This window comes from Bufo gargarizans, chromosome 5 (assembly GCF_014858855.1).
Source record: "Bufo gargarizans isolate SCDJY-AF-19 chromosome 5, ASM1485885v1, whole genome shotgun sequence".
NCBI lineage: Eukaryota > Metazoa > Chordata > Amphibia > Anura > Bufonidae > Bufo > Bufo gargarizans.
This window is the reverse complement of record NC_058084.1, coordinates 399,388,512-399,407,072: the sequence shown is the minus strand read 5'-3', so window position 1 is coordinate 399,407,072 and position 18,561 is coordinate 399,388,512. Positions and strand designations below refer to the sequence as shown.

The 18,561-nt window shown below is 42.3% G+C and overlaps 1 protein-coding gene across 1 annotated transcript in view; it reads left to right on the top strand.

Moving 5' to 3' along the window:
• Nucleotides 1-18,561, top strand: part of RAPGEF5 (Rap guanine nucleotide exchange factor 5) — a 344,961-nt gene that overhangs the window by 35,894 nt on the left and 290,506 nt on the right. The gene's annotated exons all lie outside the window — the stretch shown is intronic.

Sequence of the window (18,561 nt, the reverse complement as noted above, 5' to 3'; positions counted from 1 at the left end):
TTAGATGTATCATAGACCGGCGGCGTACGCCTCGTCATAAATTAGGCGCAGCAATCCGTGCACCTATACTGATATCTACAGGCGTTGAGTTCAGTGTTCTTTTATGCCAAAAGGACTGGCATAAAAGATGATATATTTGGCAGGGCAGCACCCTTTCCACCCTCTCCACGCACCCTTTTGAGAAAGTGGCAAGGCCGGTCATATCTATAACTCATTGGTTTAAACCAGTATGTTAGGAACAGTTGTGGTGGACTCACATTTCAGTGTAGCATGTAGCTTATGTGTCAAAATCTGTCAACATATACCTGCTAGTTCCATATTTTTAGACCAGCAATACAGTCAGTTGTTACCTAGTGAAATTCAGGCCTTGAAGGGGTTGTCCTGCCGATCAGCTGTTTGAAGAGGAGGCGGCGCTCCATGCAAGCACTGCTTCCTCTTCACTACACTGCGCTTTGTCTCGGAAGTGCCGTGTATACAAGTACTCGCTCCAGTGAATGGAGCGAAGTGCTTGCAATTATGCTACTGCCACCGCTCCACAAGAGCAGACATGTAGTGTAAAGACCAGGAAGCGGAGTTCACATGGAGCACCGCCTCCTCGTCAAACAGCTGACCGGCGGACTCCTCTCAATCCAAATACTTACCTGTTAAAGCACCGCCTCTGTGCAATGTGTACAAGGTCTTAAGGAGGATTTACACTTCCCGACTGAGCAGGCAATAATCAGAAAGACACCGTTCCATCCAGATGCTCATCGGTGGAGGTAAAGAGCTGCATTTACAGGGAGCAGTCCCCTCCACTGTATGGGGACGAGTGATAGCTACTGCAATTGCTCCTCCTCAAACAGATTCTTTGCTTCTTGGCAGCAGATCACAGTTCACACAGTGCTGCCCAGAAATGGTGATTGGGGTGGTCGCATGAACAATGTCACCCGATGAACGAGCATTTTGCTGCTTCTTCGAGTGATCTGTGGAAACTTTACATGGACAAATTGTCAGGATAGATCATTCATAATAAAAATCTGGCCATGTAAATCCATCTTTACATGGGCTCTCTATGAGCAGAGATATTTTTTGTTTTCTTCTCACAGTACATACAGCCTCTGATGAAACATGCCGCTATTTTTTCGGTTAGATTGCATTTGAAGGTACATCCTTATGTACCTCATTGGAAGCTCTATTACTACTCTGTTTTGGGCTGTGTCTATTAGCCCATGCACCAAATTCATCTGCAGTTATAACTGGTATATTTGGCAAACGAAAATGGAATTGAAAATGCAATTAAGGTTTTGTGCCAAGAGTGAGAAAGTGTAAACTAAACATTTTCTTTTCAATAAAATATAAAAATCACATGTCCGCGGTGCGGGGAATTGCAGGCAGGACTTTTGTAACATGATATGGAGCTGCCATCCGATAGCCATATTTTCGAAGGATGTGACTGACTTTCTTTCCTAATTACTTCCGGTTCAAGTGCCTTGTATACCTGAAGTCTGCCTGTTAAGGGGTACTGAATGAAGACAATTGGGATCATTGCACGACAACATTCCTGAGGGAATCCCTGTTTATGGCGCGCAAATGTATTGCTTTGAGATGGTACAGCCCTAATACACCAAACTTGACCATGTGGAAAATGCAGATAAATCTGATTTTACCATATATAGTACAAGTACAAGCATCGCAATAAACAGCAAAAGTTTGATAGAATTTGGGGCCTATGGTGAGGGGCAGCACAAACCATGTACTCAACCTCGAGTCTGCGACAAACTATATCAATAGATCGAGGAAACGTGGCTCAGACGGTTTAGTAGGGATGCATATACTGAATACATCTGCAATAAATTATCTGAAAGAATAGGGAATATATGACAATGCACTGGCTGATTAGAGAAATTGTTTACTCAGTTGCTGTATTTTTGTTTATATAACTCTGCATTAAGAGATATGGACCACATAGGTCTTGTCTTGTATTTCTGTACTGTATTTGGCAACAAGCGTATAAGATTGTTGTTAATTTACTTCTGTTAATAAAGCAGTTTAAAAAAATATATATAAAAATCACATCTTATTGATATTAGATGATAACTCAAGGACCTACGTTTTGCTTGTGTTGGAAGAAATGTTCTGTAAACCTTGGAGCTCTTAAACCTAAGCTCTTTGAGATTCCCAGCTAAGCAGTCATGAGCTATTTTCAAGGAGACCCCCTTTAAAAGCACTTATACATTATGGCAGATTTACTAGTCCTGTCTAATAGTTAGATGACCAGGCAGTTTAAAGATATCATAAATTATTCACAGTTGCTCATGTTTGATGATGAATTTGGCACGCCGTTAGATACTTTTGTCTATTTTACACCGATTGGTAGGCCTACCTGGCACCAATATTTAGCTCTGAAATTTTTGCGCACTATTGGCACATATCGTATAATAATCCACGACCCTTTCTGCTGAGCCGTGCCCTTTCTCCGCTTTAAGAAAGCATTGCAAATATTACACAGTAAATGGCAAAGAATGTTTCCCTTGTGTCTAGAGATCGATAAGGACATTAGAATCTCGTCAGGGCACACAAATGTTTTATTTTACTTGAATGCCAGGACTGGCGTAATGCCAACCACATACAAACTGCAGTAAAGTAAAGTGTTGAGTAGAATAGAGGCTTGGGTCAGACAGCAATGAACCTTCATCACTCACCATTCTTTTTTATCCCTATGGCAGTTCTTCAATTAAGGCTCCATTCGCACATCCACAATTCCATTCTTGCTTCAAGTCACGGTAACTACGCCCCCTTGCCTGCCCCTTCGATGTGAACGACAGCGCTTATGCACGAGTGTTCGGCTGCCTTTGCCGAACAGCCGGCTGTTAGTCACAGCGAAGGGGCAGGGAAGGGGGCGCGGTTACCGTGACTTGAAGCAAGGAGGCCGCTGCCTCCTTGACTTCAGGAATATGTGGAGAAGCGCGCCAGGCAGGGGATAAAAAGTTTTCAGTACTTTTGCTGCAGGAAGCAAGACATCATCAGAAACACTGCTGGCTACATGCAGGTACTGCTGGCGGCTTGGGATGGTTTTGGGAGGTGACAGGTTCCCTTTAGGCCTCTTTCACACTACCGTTTTTTTTTTTCGTTTTGCGGGATGTTTTTTGCGTTCCGTATACGGTCCGTATATTGCACCATTCATTTCAATGGTTCCGCAAAAAAAAATGGAATGTACTCCATATGCATTCCGTTTCCGTATTTCCGTTTTTCTGTTCCGTTGAAAGATAGAACATGTCCTATTATTGCCCGCAAATCGCATTCCGTGGCTCCATTCAAGTCAATGGGTCCGCAAAAAAAACTGAACACATACGGAAATGCATCCATATGTCTTCCGTATCTGTTCTGTTTTTGTGGAACCATCTATTGAAAATGTTATGCCAAGCCCAATATTTTTTTCGATTAAATTACTGTATGCTGTTTATGCCAAATGGAACAGAAAAACGGAAAGGAAACGGAAACAAAAAAACGGAACAACGGATCTGTGAAAAATGGATCGCAAAACACTGAAATAGCCATACGGTTGTGTGAAAAAGGCCTTAAACTGTGAGACGTGAAGAAATGTTGACTGATATTGCACTTTCCTAGTAGTTAGTTGAAAATGTTACTTGCTCTGCGCATGTTACTGAATGATTTGAGAAATGCATGAAGACTTGCTTTCATCAGAAGAAAGATGAGGGTCCAACAAGTGCGGCCCCCTCTTACCAGACATATGTAGATTTAAAAAAAGAGGACAAATATATATATATATTTTTTTATGCTATTCCTTCCGATATGATGCCCATTTGGTGTGTTTGAAAAAGGCTCTTGTTGAGCCAGAACGCATCACGTATATGTATTTTGTATTTAATGTGACAATAAACTAATGATCATTACAACAACTATAGTAAGTGCCAGTCTATTCTCTTCAGCACTCCTGGCCTTGTCAAAAGAAAGAAAAATCCCACACACTGTCAAAAACTTTAGTAATGCCAATAAAGAAAAACATACTGAACACCGCTCAGTATTTAGTGAGACAAGTGAATGCTTCATTTGGTGCCCCAGAGTCAAATGCAGCGTTTCAGACCTGCAGCCTTTTAATCAGGCTGAGCATCAAGTGACTCAGGACTTGAAGTTGCCGCTGGAGCGTTGCATATGTGTTTGCAAAAGAAAAAAAATTTAAATCAACAGATTCAGGTCTGAATCTGGCCTAAAGGTATATTCACACACCGCAGTAATTGGTGGTGGTAAAAAGCGGCACCCTTCAAGTACCAGAAATATTGTGTATCTTTACTTGCAGTTGCTAAGTTATTCCACAGATGCAATTTTGAATACAGTTGACACCGTCTCCATTGAAAACCTCAAAGCAAGAAAATGGCATCAACAATACATTACATGCAAATCCACAGAAGATTTTGCTATGGTGGTTGTGGTGTAGGAATGGTGCCGTAGCCTGCCATGCCTTACGATTGCCTGTGAGTATACACACAGCCAATAAAACACGCTGCCCTGTGCATGATAAAACCTTCGTTTATCCGAAAGGCTTTGGTGTGCACAGCAGGAAATTACGAGTTAAACTGAAATAAGCTTCTTTTGACCTCCTACATGAGCCATACAGGGCTTAATGAATGATCTAGATGCAGAGATTATTGCATACAAAATGAAATCCCTAACTGTCCGTTTAGAAATAAAACCATGAGATTTTCAAGCCCTGTGTTAGTGAGAGCAAAATAACATAAATCTGACAATAAGCACAAGAGTGGTCTGAGACACAGTATGGCATTTCTAGATCGATATACAATCTTCTTCATTTAATTTTTTTTATTCGTAATATATTATGGGGAGGTGGATGCTACAATGACAAATAATGTAATACAGGGTGGCCCATGAGAAAGTAGCCGTCTCCAGCGATAGTATGACAAGATGAACGAGCAAGTGGATTAGTTTTTTTTAATTACCCACAAGTTACAAAAGATGCTGAAAGTGGTCCCCGTTCACGTCTCTGCATCTCTGGGCACACCGGATTATGTTGGCTGATGCTGCTTGAAGCTCCTCAACAGTGATGCTGCGGATGGTGTTTGTGATGTTTTCCTTGAGTTCATCCAGGGGATGAGGATTGTTAGCGGACACTTTCCGTTTTAAATTTCCCCACAGGTAAGGCTACTTTCACACTTGCATTTACATTTTCCAGTATTGAGAGGATCTCCATACCGGAGAAAAACACTTCAGTTTTGTCCCCATTCATTGTCAATGGGGACAAAACGTAACTGAGCAGAGCGGAATGCTCCAATATGCATTCCGTTCCGTTTGGTTGCGCTCCCACACTGGAGAGAAAACCGCAGCAAGCTGTGGTTTTCTTTCCATCATGGGGTACGGCGCAAAACGGATCCAGCATGACCCACAATGCAAGTCAATGGGGACGGATCCATTTTCTCAGACACAATAGAAAACGGATCCGTTCTCCATTGACTTTCAGTGGTGTTCATGACGGATCCGTCATTGCTATGTTAAAGATAATCCAACCGAATCCGTTCAGAACGGATGCATATGGTTGTATTATCAAAAACACAAGTGTGAAAGTAGGGTACCTGTCACCTGAAAAACGCATATTAAACCGACCACAGTACCTTACAGTATCCCCCAGTGTGTTGCTAATCATGTTTTTCTTTCCTCTTTGTGTTTCTTCATACTTTAAAACACTGTTTTAATGTCGGTTGCGCTCTCTCCGAGTCAGGCTTGAAGTCAAGGGGGCAGCGGCCTCCTTGATTTAAGTAAAGCTAAGCCCGCCCCTTACCGATCTACAATTAGATGGACGTGATGGCGGGATCGCGCTCTTCTAGCGCATGCGCGGTACGCTGCCTGTACAGCACGATCCTCACTTACACACCTGCATTTTGGTGACTGCGGATGCGCTGGTGTTCTGCCAGATTCCTATACCTGGCAGAATCCTATACCCGGAAGTGACGTGGCCGCACCGGAATCAGCTGGAAGAGGGTGTGTGTGGATCTGCACAAGCGCAGATCCACTGGATTTGTAAAAATAATTGCACCGCTGCAGGAGAAGCACCTACTTAATTTGCATGCGTGAAACCGTACAGGGTAGGTAGATTTTTCAGTGCAAAATGTTCCATCAGATCTCTCTACCCCTGAGTGTGCACGTGTGGACACATCATCTAGAGCAGTTCAGCCTCACCACATAGCAGAGCTGAGTGCGGTCCCTGAGTGCGCACGTGCGGTGTACAGTTTCGCGCATGCAAATTAAGTAGGTGCTTCTCCCACGGTAGTGCAATTAATTTTATAAATCCAGTGCGCAGATCCACACACACCCATATCTAGCTGATTTCGGTGCGGCCGCGTCACTTCCGGGTATAGCATTCTGCCAAGGTATTGGAATCTGGCAGAACACCGTACAGTTCAATCGCCCGCGCACCCGGCCATCACGCTGTAACAGGCAGCGTACCGTGCATGCGCTAGATGAGCGCTATCACGGCAGCATGTCCATATAATTGTAAAGAGGAGGGGTAAGGGGCGGGCTCAGCTTTACTTGAAGCAAGGAGACGGCGCCAACCGACATTAAAACAGCGTTTTTAGTATGAAGTAACACAAAGAGGAAAGAAAAACATGATTAGCAACACACTGGGGGATTCTGTAAGGTACTGTGGTCGGTTTAATATGCATTTTGCAGGTGACAGGTTCCCTTTAAAATTGCATGTTGACAAGTCTGGGAAACGTGGGGGCCATAACTAGAGATGGACAGTTTGCAGTGTTCGCCAGCGAACACATGCGATCTGCCATCTTAACTGACAAGTCCGGCGAGGCACAGGTAAGTCCTCTGGGGGCCGTTCTCGGAACTACCTGCTCCCAGAGACCGCATTTCATTTCAGACCGCCTCGCGCACAGGCACAGGTAAGGACTTACCTGTGCCTCGCCGGGCTTGTCAGTTAAGATGGCAGATCGCATGAGTTGGCAGAAATATGTAGTTTATTGCATATAAAATAAAATAAAAAAAGGATACCCTAATGTGTAAGCGTGTTTTTTTCCGTTAATGTTTCTTTAGCTGTTATGTAGCACACATTTTTCAGTACTGGAAAGAAAAGGAATCCAAATGTTAACCAGCAGATATTTGTCTGTGTACATCTATGGATACTGTACATTAAACATCTGGATAAGTGTTCTTTGGTATACTCCAAACTATATGGAATAACATTTTGTGAATCGAAACTGATTGCTCCCATGAACAACAGATTTAATGTACTGCTAGTGAAGAGCAATGTAGTAACCATATCCAGGTTTATGACTCAAATTCGAATGGTCTATGATATTCCGTTCGCAATGTAATATTGATATAGGGAAAAAAAAGAGGTGCGATTGTGCAAAGTGACAACTTTGGCCGATCATGCCCTATGCTAGTAATTTCAGCCCACAATGGTTAAAAATATTGGACCTGACAGATCTCATTTTTGGCATGCATGGTTCATGTATAATTCTCAGAAGATGGTCGACTGAAAGGGTACAAGTCGCTATACTTGTATGTATAGGCAGCTTAAGTTATGTCATATAATTTGATCATAATTTTTTTTTCTCAACCAGCCTCTTTTGAAGGGATGGATAAATCCCCAGCAACTGTATCAAGAAATTTTCTGCTGACTTCTAACATTTAGGTTGTTTCCAATGGATGTTCTGTTTATGGCCAAACAGGATGAAATGTCTCATGGAGTGATGTATCTGGCTCTTAAAGTACAGAGTAATTTGTATACTGGTTCAAACATACTGCTAATTAAGTCAGCTGCATCAGAATATCCACACCAATGTTACCAACCAAATTTCTTATTTTTGTCTGGGCAGCTTCTCCAAGAATCACAGAAAGCCAACTTTTTTTATGCGCGAATTTGAAAGCTATAGTGTATGATAAGGAATACATGCCTATAGCTCAATATACTGATAACTCATTATCAATATTAAAGGGTTTGTCCAACTGTTAATATTGATGACCTATGATCAGGATAGGTCATCAATATCAAATTGGTCCGACACCCGGCACCCCTGTCATTCAGCTGTTTGAAGAAGAGGTCGACGCTCCATGCGAGCACTGCTTCCTCTTCATTACACTGCCGGTCATCTTGGAAGTGCAGTGTAATACAAGTTCACCTGAATGGAGCGAGCACTAGTTACACTATCCCAACATTCCACTGGAGATGAGATGTAGTGTAGTTATGAGGAAGCGGGGCCCCCATGGAGCTCTGCCTCATCATCTCACAGCTGATCGTCAGGGGTCCCGGGTGTCAGACCCCCACTGATCAAATATTGATGATGTATCCTGACGAAAGGTCATCAATATTAACGGCGGGACAACCCCTTTAACTGATAGCTGTAAAAAGATGATAATTAAACTCACTGTGACCTGCTAAAGAACCTAAAAAATTAAATCCCAAATACATCTATTTTTCATAGACACTAAAAAAGTGCTGTATTTTTATGGACTGCCCAGGAAATTCAGAGCGGTTGGCAACAGTTTTCAGGAGATATTTTCATAAAACTACAACAGTATTAATTGGACAAGTAACACAGACCTGGCAATGATCCTATATTATGCTGTTTGTCAAAAGTACTTATAAGTACAATGAAGACATCATAAGAAATTATTTTTCCATTGAAATCGTTTTGCTGATAATTCTTTTCTTATACTCTCATTGTGACCTTTTGAAGCCAGCAAATTGTGCATTAATAATGCTAGCGCTTTGTCATTACCTTACGTGTGAAATAGGAACGTGATAATTGAAGTCACAAGGAAGTCTGCTGGTGTCATGAATGCTGCTCAGAGCTGCAGTGGCAGTTAACAATAGAAGGAAGGATTCAAAGATATTTTCACTCTTTGAAGTATTGTGTAGATTTTAAAATGTACAGGATTTGTCGTAGCTGGTATGCTTGAATTTGCTAAAATGAAGATACTTTCTTTAAATGCAGACACCTGGATAACTGTACATAGAGGGCATGATTTTGCCATTATGTAGGGAAATTTGCATTTCTTTATATATGCCTGTTATACAGATTTTCAAGTCTCCTCTGGATAGGTCATTAGTATCTGATCGGTGGGGGACCCCCGCCGATTAGCTGTTTGCGAAGGCATCGGGGCTCCTGCGAGCACAGTGTCCTTCTCTATGTTCACCAAGCACCGTCCATTTGCTAGCAGCTGTGTTTGGTATCACAGCTCAGCTCCTTTCACTTCAATTGGGCTGAGCTGACCCTAGGCCATGTGACCGATGGCGTAACATGGCCTAGGGCAGTGGTGGCCAACCTATAGCACAGGCGCCAGAGGCGGCACTCAGAGCCCTCTCTCTGGGCACCCGCACCCTGGTAAAAGTCTATGGTGTCCAAATATGCCTTAGACTTTTCCTGCCATTCATCAGGGCAGGACGCACTATAAACAGCACAGGCAGCGCATTGAATGTAGGCAGGCTATTATAGCTAAATGATAAAGTACATGGAACATATACTATATTGGACTGTAGTAATCAGGTTTAATAGGTTGGCACTTTGTGATAAATAAGTGGTTTTTGGGTTGCAGTTTGGGCACTCTGTAAAAGGTTCGCCATCACTGGCCTAGGGAAATCGGCGAGCGCTGTGCCTTCTCGAACAGCTGTTCAGCAGGGGTTCTGGGTGTCAGACCCCCATGGATCAGATACTGATCACCTGTCCAGAGGAGAGGTCATCAGTAGTAAAGTCTTGTAAACCCCTTTTAATTTCCCAGACTTTGACACTTTTACCTGCGTATGACCCAATATCCTGACATGTAATGATAGTCTATTACCTTCTCGTTTTATCACTCTCTTGTAATTATGGTCTCTGACTCTCCCGCCAGATCTTGCCCATAATGAACGTGTGATATTTAATAAAGTCGGTTTGTGGCTTTGTTGTTATGGAGTAAAAGTCTTTATCATTCATCCCAGGTGGGCCTGCAAAAATTCCCAAGTGCTCATTGTAACTGGGGTTTTGTGTCCCGCCAAAAAAAACATCACCTGAATGAATGTGGAGAGCTTAAGGCAACACGAGGAGCAAAACAGGATGAATATTGAGACGTTTACAATTCTCACAAACCACTGTGCACATATGTGTAATCCTAGGGTGTGACAGTACTTGCAGAGACAACAGACACTTCCAGACGTACAGCTCATGCGAGTCATCAGAGGCTGCTCAAATCGAAATACTGTCCTGTAAATACCCAAAAAACATCATTCAATATTAATGCCAGACTGTGTGGACTAAAAGTTAACATTTTTGGGGGGTAAACAGCAAAGATGCTGGTAAAATAATAAACAAAAACTCCTTTTTCTGAGCCTCCCACCGATCCAGCATCCTTGTTCTGTCCTCTCCGCCGGGCTACTGCTGTGACATAATGTTTTGGCTGTATTGGTGACATCCCTTGGCCTCAGCAGTCTGTAGCGATATACAGGACATCAGCTAACACTACTTCACAGCTGCAGTCTGGTGGGGAAGACAGAGCAGCAATGATGGATTGGAAAGGGATTGGGAAGGTGAGTTACCAGTACATTTAAAAAAAATATATTTTAGCAGCATCCCGACAGTTTGTCCCAAAAATGTTTTATCATGGTATAAAAAAGTATAACAAGTATAAACTTTTCTATCATTAGGCGTGATAACGGTGAGCCAGATCCTCTTGACTAATAATTTCCTCCAGTGGAGTTCTGTCGAGGTTTATGTTGTTTTGACATCAAGAATAAACATGGTTAGAATTCCTGAACAGAACTCAGAGCGCATGATAGTATATAATGATAAAATGTATACCATACCTTGTAAATTAAAATCAGTATTGCCCATAGTAACCATTCACATCTTATCTTTTATTTCCAACGTGGCCTGGAATCTGGTTGGTTACTATAGGTCCTCTGTATATAATTTTGTGTATTCACCTCATTTACCTGAAATATTAGTGCCATGAAGTACTTAGCACTTTGTATTTTTGCAACACTATGGTATGCAGTTTTTGAGAATGTGTTGTTTTATATACAGAATATAATTTCTATGGGTCTCCTTCTAAACATTTATGTAAATGAAACAGACCTCCATTGTGACTCATATGAAATTCAAATCAGATATTTGAGAAAAAAATGGAAAGGGGAAGCTTTTGTTTAAAAACAGTTTTTGTTTTTTTAGTCAGTTGTCTTGAAGCCGTTGTGGAGCTATAACTCCCATCATGCCTTGACATACTGTCACAACAATTCAAGAGCTACAGGTTGGAGATCTAGAAATACAATCCAGGTGAGATAAATAACAATTTTTTTGCCATTGGGGCAGATTTACCAATACCATCAAATTTTTAATGTTAGGACCCCATACACATTAGTGTATCGTCGGCCAAACCCGACCAAGAACGGTGGGTTCGGCTCACAATCTAATCCATATGGGGAGCTCCCAACCTCCTCCCTGACAGATTTTGTCAAGGGAGAGAAGGATTGGGTGAAATTAATATTTTCACCCGATCTGGGAGGTACGCTGCCGCCAAAGGTTCTTGGCAGTGGCTTTCTCCTCTCTCCCATTGAATTCACATACATGTTTGGCCAAACCAAATGTGTATGTGGGAGTCGGGAGGGATAGCTGTCAGCCAAACGATCTTCTTACAACTATTAATTGTGTATGGAGACTAGACAGTGTAAAACTGTGCTAGAGTTATCACAGTGACTGATGCTGGATGATAAATCTGTCACACCCGACAGTCCAGTTTATACCATCTGTTAGTTGGCTTAATTTTTGCCAGAGTTTGTGCCAAATTTCTGATGCATTTTTGGTGCGTGGTGTTACATGGTGTTATTACATCCCCTTTCCAGTGAAGTCACACCATTTCTAGTGAAGCCACAACCCTTTAAATGGCAGTCACACCTCTTGTTGAGAGTTCCACAAAATGTGTCTAAAACACTTAGAGACACAGTTACTAAGACCTGCGTATTACACACTGATCTTAACCTGCACCCCGCTGGCGCCACATGCACAACAACTATTAAGAGGCGCATCTGAGCTGTCCCGTGCGCGCTTGAACAGAAATCTATACCAGCAAGGAGAGTTGGTGTAGATTTCTGTTTCCTGATGTGTCCTGATGTAGAATTACAAGGTGTGATGAGCCCTGCTAAGCCAACCCTGCACCAGCCATGCCTGTCCCACTTTGCCCACTTCATGAAAAAGTGTTGAGTAGGGCTGCAAATGACAAAAAAAATAAATACATTTCACTCAGGTATGACATGCTCCAAACTTTGTGACTTTTTGTTGCCAGTTTCTGGTGTGCGGGGTATAATAAATTTATGTATGCCAGAATTCTACTGCATTTTCAATGGTAAATCTGGTGTATTGGTGAAATTTGAATTTGTTTTGTAATGCTCTTTATTCATATATCCATCCTCAGTGGGGGAAAAAAACGGAAAAAATTTCCCAAGAATATCAGAATGTAAGAGCACCTAGAGCTGTATGACATTTCTCCAAATAACTGTGCTGTAACCGTCTCTTTGTTAATGCAGGTTGTGTCATGTCAGCAAAGTCTGGTACTTCCTCAATGAAAATGTGTAAATAATAACCTTTGAGCCTTGGGGAGGTGGGGTCGGGTGTGTCTCCAGTCTTTTTACCATCACTCAGGAACTCGAAGTGTTAGCATTCATTTTTGTGCAGTATATGCATATATGGTATTTGGTGCATTATTTTGCATTTAACATAATGCAAGCATATGTTATATGTGTCACTGTATGGAAATTTAGGAATTCCTGTCTGCACAGGGCTATTTTAAGGCCCCTTTTACACTGGCGACACAGCAGACAATTATAAGGAACGATCTGTTTGTTCCCGATAATTGCCTGGTTGTCAGAGGAGGTGAAAGCTACTGTACATTTACATGCAGTGATCACCACCTCTGTAAGGCCTTTTTTTCCGTTTCCTTTCCGTTGTTTGCATTCCATAAACGAACCATATACGGAACCATTCATTTCAATGCATCCGCAAAAAAATGGAAGGTACTTCTGTTCAAACATAGAGCATGTCCTATTATTGTCCACATAATGGACAAGGATAGTACTGTTCTATTAGGGGCAAGATGTTCCGTTCCGCAAAAAATGTAATGCACACGGACGTCATCCGTATTTTTTGCGTACCGTAAAATACTGATAAAGACATACTGTTGTGTGCAAGAGGCCTAAGGGGCAGGGGATCACTGATGTGATCGCTCATCCCAATGCGGAATCATTGTTTCTGGTCAGCAGATTTCTGTGTAGAAAGCACAACCTGCTTCTTTCTCCTAGTGAATGAGTGAGTGATCAACCACACATTTACTCAACGCCGTTATCAGGAAGAGCATTCCTAGGAATGCTTCTTCCTCATAATTTCGCTGATTTATTGTCCAGTGTAAAGGGATGGTTAGGCTGGAGCTACACCTGTCGCATGACCAAAGATTGCTATGTAGCAGTGCAGCCATTAAACTGAATGGAGACACAGCGTTGCTGCCACCGTGAGTGCTGCATTCTCTTCATATTTTACCTGCTCGCCGTCGACATTGCACAGGCAAGCAGTGTAATTACAGCTCCTCTCCCATTCACTTGGGTGGGAAGGGGCAGTTGTAGTTGCACACCATCCCATTTATGTGAATGGGACAAAGGAGCTGTAGTTATAAACTGCAATGTTAACGCCGTGCAGGTAAACGGTGAAGAGAATTCAGCATTCGCAGGAGCGCTGTGTTCTCTTCGTACAGCTGATCGGTGGGGGTGCCGAAAGTCGGACCCCCTAGGGATAGGTCATCAATTTTAGAAACTGGAATACCCCTTTAATGCTCTTTATTAATAGTTTTCAATTTATGTACACTTGAACATACAAGGTTCTTGACCAGAAATTTGGAGGCCACTAACAGCTTAATTTTTATCCAGATTTCCATAGATCATTCCTGGTCAAGCTTTTTTATTTCCCTACCATTATGAGGTATATTCACAAGTGGCATAAAATAAATTTCCTGTTGGTGCCATAATAGGCTGTATGTTTCTACTCCGTTTCATTGACTAAGGCCCCTTTGACACGGGCGAGAATTCCGCGCGGGTGCAATGCGTGAGGTGAACGCATTGCACCCACACTGAATCTGGATCCATTCACTTCGGTGGAGCTGTGCAGATGAGCAGTGATTTTCACACATCACTTGTGTGTTGCGTGAAAATTCGCAGCATGTTCTATATTCTGCGTTTTTCAGTTCACACAACGCAGGCCCCAAAGAAATGAATGGGGCTGCAGTGAAGAGCGATTTTTCACGCATCGTTGCTAAGAGATGATAGGGATGAGCAACCCGGACCCCATTAAAGTGTATTCACTGTATTATTTTCCCTTATAATATTGTTATAAGCGAAAATAATAGCAATACAGAATGCTTAGTAAAATGTGCCTTGAGGGGTTAAAAAAAAAGAAAAATAACTCGCCTCATCCACTTGATCGCGCAGCAAGCGTCGTCTACTTTCTTCTTCTTTCAGGACCTGCAAAAGGACCTTTGACGTAATCGCGCTCACCACATGGTGAGCGCGGTGACTTCAGCGCAGGTCCTGCTGAATGAAGATAGAAGATCCTTCTATGTTCATTCAGCAGGACCTGTGCCGACTTAATCACGTGGTGAGCGCGATTACGTCATCAAAGGTCCTTTTGCAGATCCTGAAAGAAGAAGAGAGTATGCCGGCTGCGCGATCAAGTGGATGAGGTGAGTTATGTTTCTATTATTTTTTAACCCTCAATTGACATTATACTTAGATTCTGTATTAAAAAATTCTATTATTTTCCATTATAACCATGTTATAATGGAAAATAATAAAATCTACAGAACACCAAACCCGAACTTCAGTGAGGAAGTCCGGGTTTGGGTCTGGGTACCACATTCACACATTGCACTCGCGCAGAAAAAACTGAACATCGGAACGCAATCGCAGACAAAACTGATTGCAATTGCGTGTTTACTCGCGCGGGTTTCCTGCAATGCACCCTGAACGCATCCAGCCCTCATCTGTGACGCCCGTGTGAAGGGGGCATATGTTCTATTCTTGTTCATTTTGTCCACAATAATATCCATTGTTACAATGGATCTGCAAAAAGAAACGGATGCAACAGGGATGTCACACGGACCGCAAAATACATACGGTCGTGTGAATACAGCCTTTACAGTTATCATCTGTATGTAGCGTTTTGACCATAAACAAATGCCAAAAACATCAACAGAAGCACTGCTAAAAAGTCATGAAGCTCAGGATGCACATTGTTTGCTCCACGCTCGTTTTTTTTTAACAATATGAATACATTGTGTATTTGTATTTTCGTCATTCAGCAAATTCAAGGGTCGTCTGTTTTTCCGCTATTGATTTATTTCAGACCTCATATGTTAACTGTCTTCTATACTGTTATCTAGAACCTGCATTATAAATCACTGTTTACGTTTTAACACCTGCAGAGAAATGTTTATATTTGATGCCGTATTTCTGCTTGCAAATAAATCATTCCGAGACGTGTTATTAAATTATACAGAGAGAATCAAATATATCATGATCATCTGTTACCAGTAGTGAAACCTTGTGATTACCTATTCTAAGCCTACTTTTACATGGGCATATTTAGGTGTACTGCTTTCCATTGTACTTTTTTTTTTTTTTTTTCTGTTGAAGTTGGTGTTCTGGTTTTTGGCTTAGGCCGGGTTCACTCCGCCATTTTATTTTCCATTCTTCTTATCCATCAGAAGAAAAGAAAAAAACATGATCCTGTATTTTAGGCATCCATTATGCACATTTTGGATCTGTTTTAGCATGCAGAACTTTTTTTTTGTCCATCCCCAAAAATTTATGTTATAGGGAAATAGCTCAAACGGATGCAAAATATTAGGGCTGCAACGATTAATCGATGTAATCGATTATATTCGATAACTGGATTCGTTGTCGACGAATCCAGTTATCGAATAATCGCCGATTCGTTGCTATTCGGGGCGGAGCAGGCGCGTCACGTGATTGAGTGACGTTACGCCGCCGTCCGCTCTGCCTGGCTGTTACAGGAGCGGGAGCGTCATTGTAAAAAGGTAAAATAAAGATGCAAGCATCGGGGCCGGGGCTGTTAGGGGGAGGGGGGATCTGTCTATGGCACTGCTATGGGAAGGGGGATCTGTCTATGACACTGCTATGGGGAGGGGGGAGGCTCTGTCTATGGCACTGCTATGGGGAGGGGGGTCTGTGTATGGCACTGCTATGGGAAGGGGGGCCTGTGCACTGTTATGAGGAAAGGGATCTGTGCACTGTTATGCCCATAACAGTGCACATATCCCCCTCTCCATAACTACGCCGTCCACAGATCCCCCTCTCCATAACTACGCCGTCCACAGATCCCCCATAACTACGCCGTCCACAGATCCCCCATAATAGTGTCGTCCACAGATCCCCCATAATAGTGTCGTCCACAGATCCCCCATAATAGTGTCGTCCACAGATCCCCCATAATAGTGTCGTCCACAGATCCCCCATAATAGTGTCGTCCACAGATCCCCCATAATAGTGTCGTCCACAGATCCCCCATAATAGTGTCGTCCACAGATCCCCCATAATATTGTCGTCGACAGATCCCCCATAATTGTGTCGTCCACAGATCCCCCATAATAGTGTCGTCCACAGATCCCCCATAATAGTGTCGTCCACAGATCCCCCATAATAGTGTCGTCCACAGATCCCCCCCCATAAGTGTCGTCCACAGATCCCCCCCATAAGTGTCGTCCACAGATCCCCCCCATAAGTGTCGTCCACAGATCCCCCCCATAAGTGTCGTCCACAGATCCCCCCCATAAGTGTCGTCCACAGATCCCCCATAATAGTGTCGTCCACAATTTGTTTTAATATGACCTTTGAACATAATTTTTCAAGTAAGATCATATAAACCTCTCTGTTTTGTAATTTTGTCGTTTTTCCCGATTAATCGATTAATCGTAGAAATTAATCGGCAACTAATCGATTATTCAAATAATCGTTAGCTGCAGCCCTACAAAATATACATAACTAATGCACAGGTTCCTTTTTTTTTTCTTTTTCTGTTCTTCAGACTGAGTAGAAGAACGGAAAAATAATGGTGATGTTAATTTTCCCTTATATATATTGATGGCCATAATACTGCCTTGTGAAAGCAACCTCCCCCAACTTTAATTTGTTTTGTGTATGAAAAACGCCCATTGATGTCTATGGACATTATTCAGGCTTTTTTTTTTTTTTTTTAAGCTTTGTACATGATAATTACATTTAATAAATAAAGCCTAAAATGGTGTTGCATGTTGCCTATGAGCTAAATTACATTTTTATTTAAAAATAGATATATTAATAGTTACCGTGTGTCAAATTTCTGCCTGTATGGTCACCAGTGAGAAGGCACCAATGGCTCACGCACATGGCTGTAGTTTCGATCCCCATCCGCTCCATGTTCCTTCCAGATCAGACGCAGACCCATTCATATCAATGGGGCTGCAAAAGATGTGGACAGCACACCGGTGTTCTGTCCGCATCTGTAAGTCTGTTCCGTGGAGCTGCAATAATATAGTACATGGATAGGATAGGACATTTCTGCAGGAGAAAAAATAAATAAAATGGTGACATGCGCTCAGCTGGGATCTGTGATTTGCGGACCCCAAAACACTTGCAGATATGTGCATGAGCCCTAATGGGTATTGGGGCCCTAATGGTTATTGTCAGGATAAAGATGGACTTCAGCATGCTTAGATGGTTTTCTGGGAATATACATTTTTATTAAAAGGCCCCTAACCATTATCTCCTCCTGAACAATTTGTGCTTAGCTGCTGCTCCGTTCCTGCGCACTTGCTCCCGTTCCTCCATCTTAAGGTGATGTGTTACTAATGGACACGTCATCCCTGGTGCCAGTCATTGGCTGAAGCGGCACACATAGCCATCCTTATCTCTCAGCGGCAATAAAACAAACCATGTACTGGAAGTTGGAGGAACGGGAGCCAGCACGCCAAAATGGAACAGCAGGAAGCAGGTAAGTTATAAATTTTTTTTAGAGGCGATGCAGGCTAGGGGTCTCTGTTTAAATTTCTCCATTCATTTTACAAAGAAACTCTAAAAATAAGATGCGGAATCTGATTGGTTGCTTTGGACGACTGAGCCAGTTTTCCTTACAGCAGTTTTGATAAATCTCGTCTTATGTTCCTGTCATGGAACATTGTATGTGTGCTATTTTATAGTATTACTTATTAGTATTAGTTGCTTCCTGTTTCTCTGTTTGGGTTTGAGGGCAGGTGAACAAACCATTACAATATATGAGTCATTAGGACTGTGAGAGAAAGGGAGACGGTGACCTCATGAGTGAGAAAACAGGTTTTATTTAACAAACAAATCTACCTCTGAAAAGGAATTTCACTTCATTTGTGTTGGTGCCACAGAATCTTTGTCTGACAGCAGGTCAAAACGCGTTAAATGTTCATTTTGCCCAAGTGATCTGCAAGTGAAGACCCATTTAGACAAGAAAAGAGGTTAATGAAAAACTGTCCCATGTGTGGAAAAGCAATAAGACG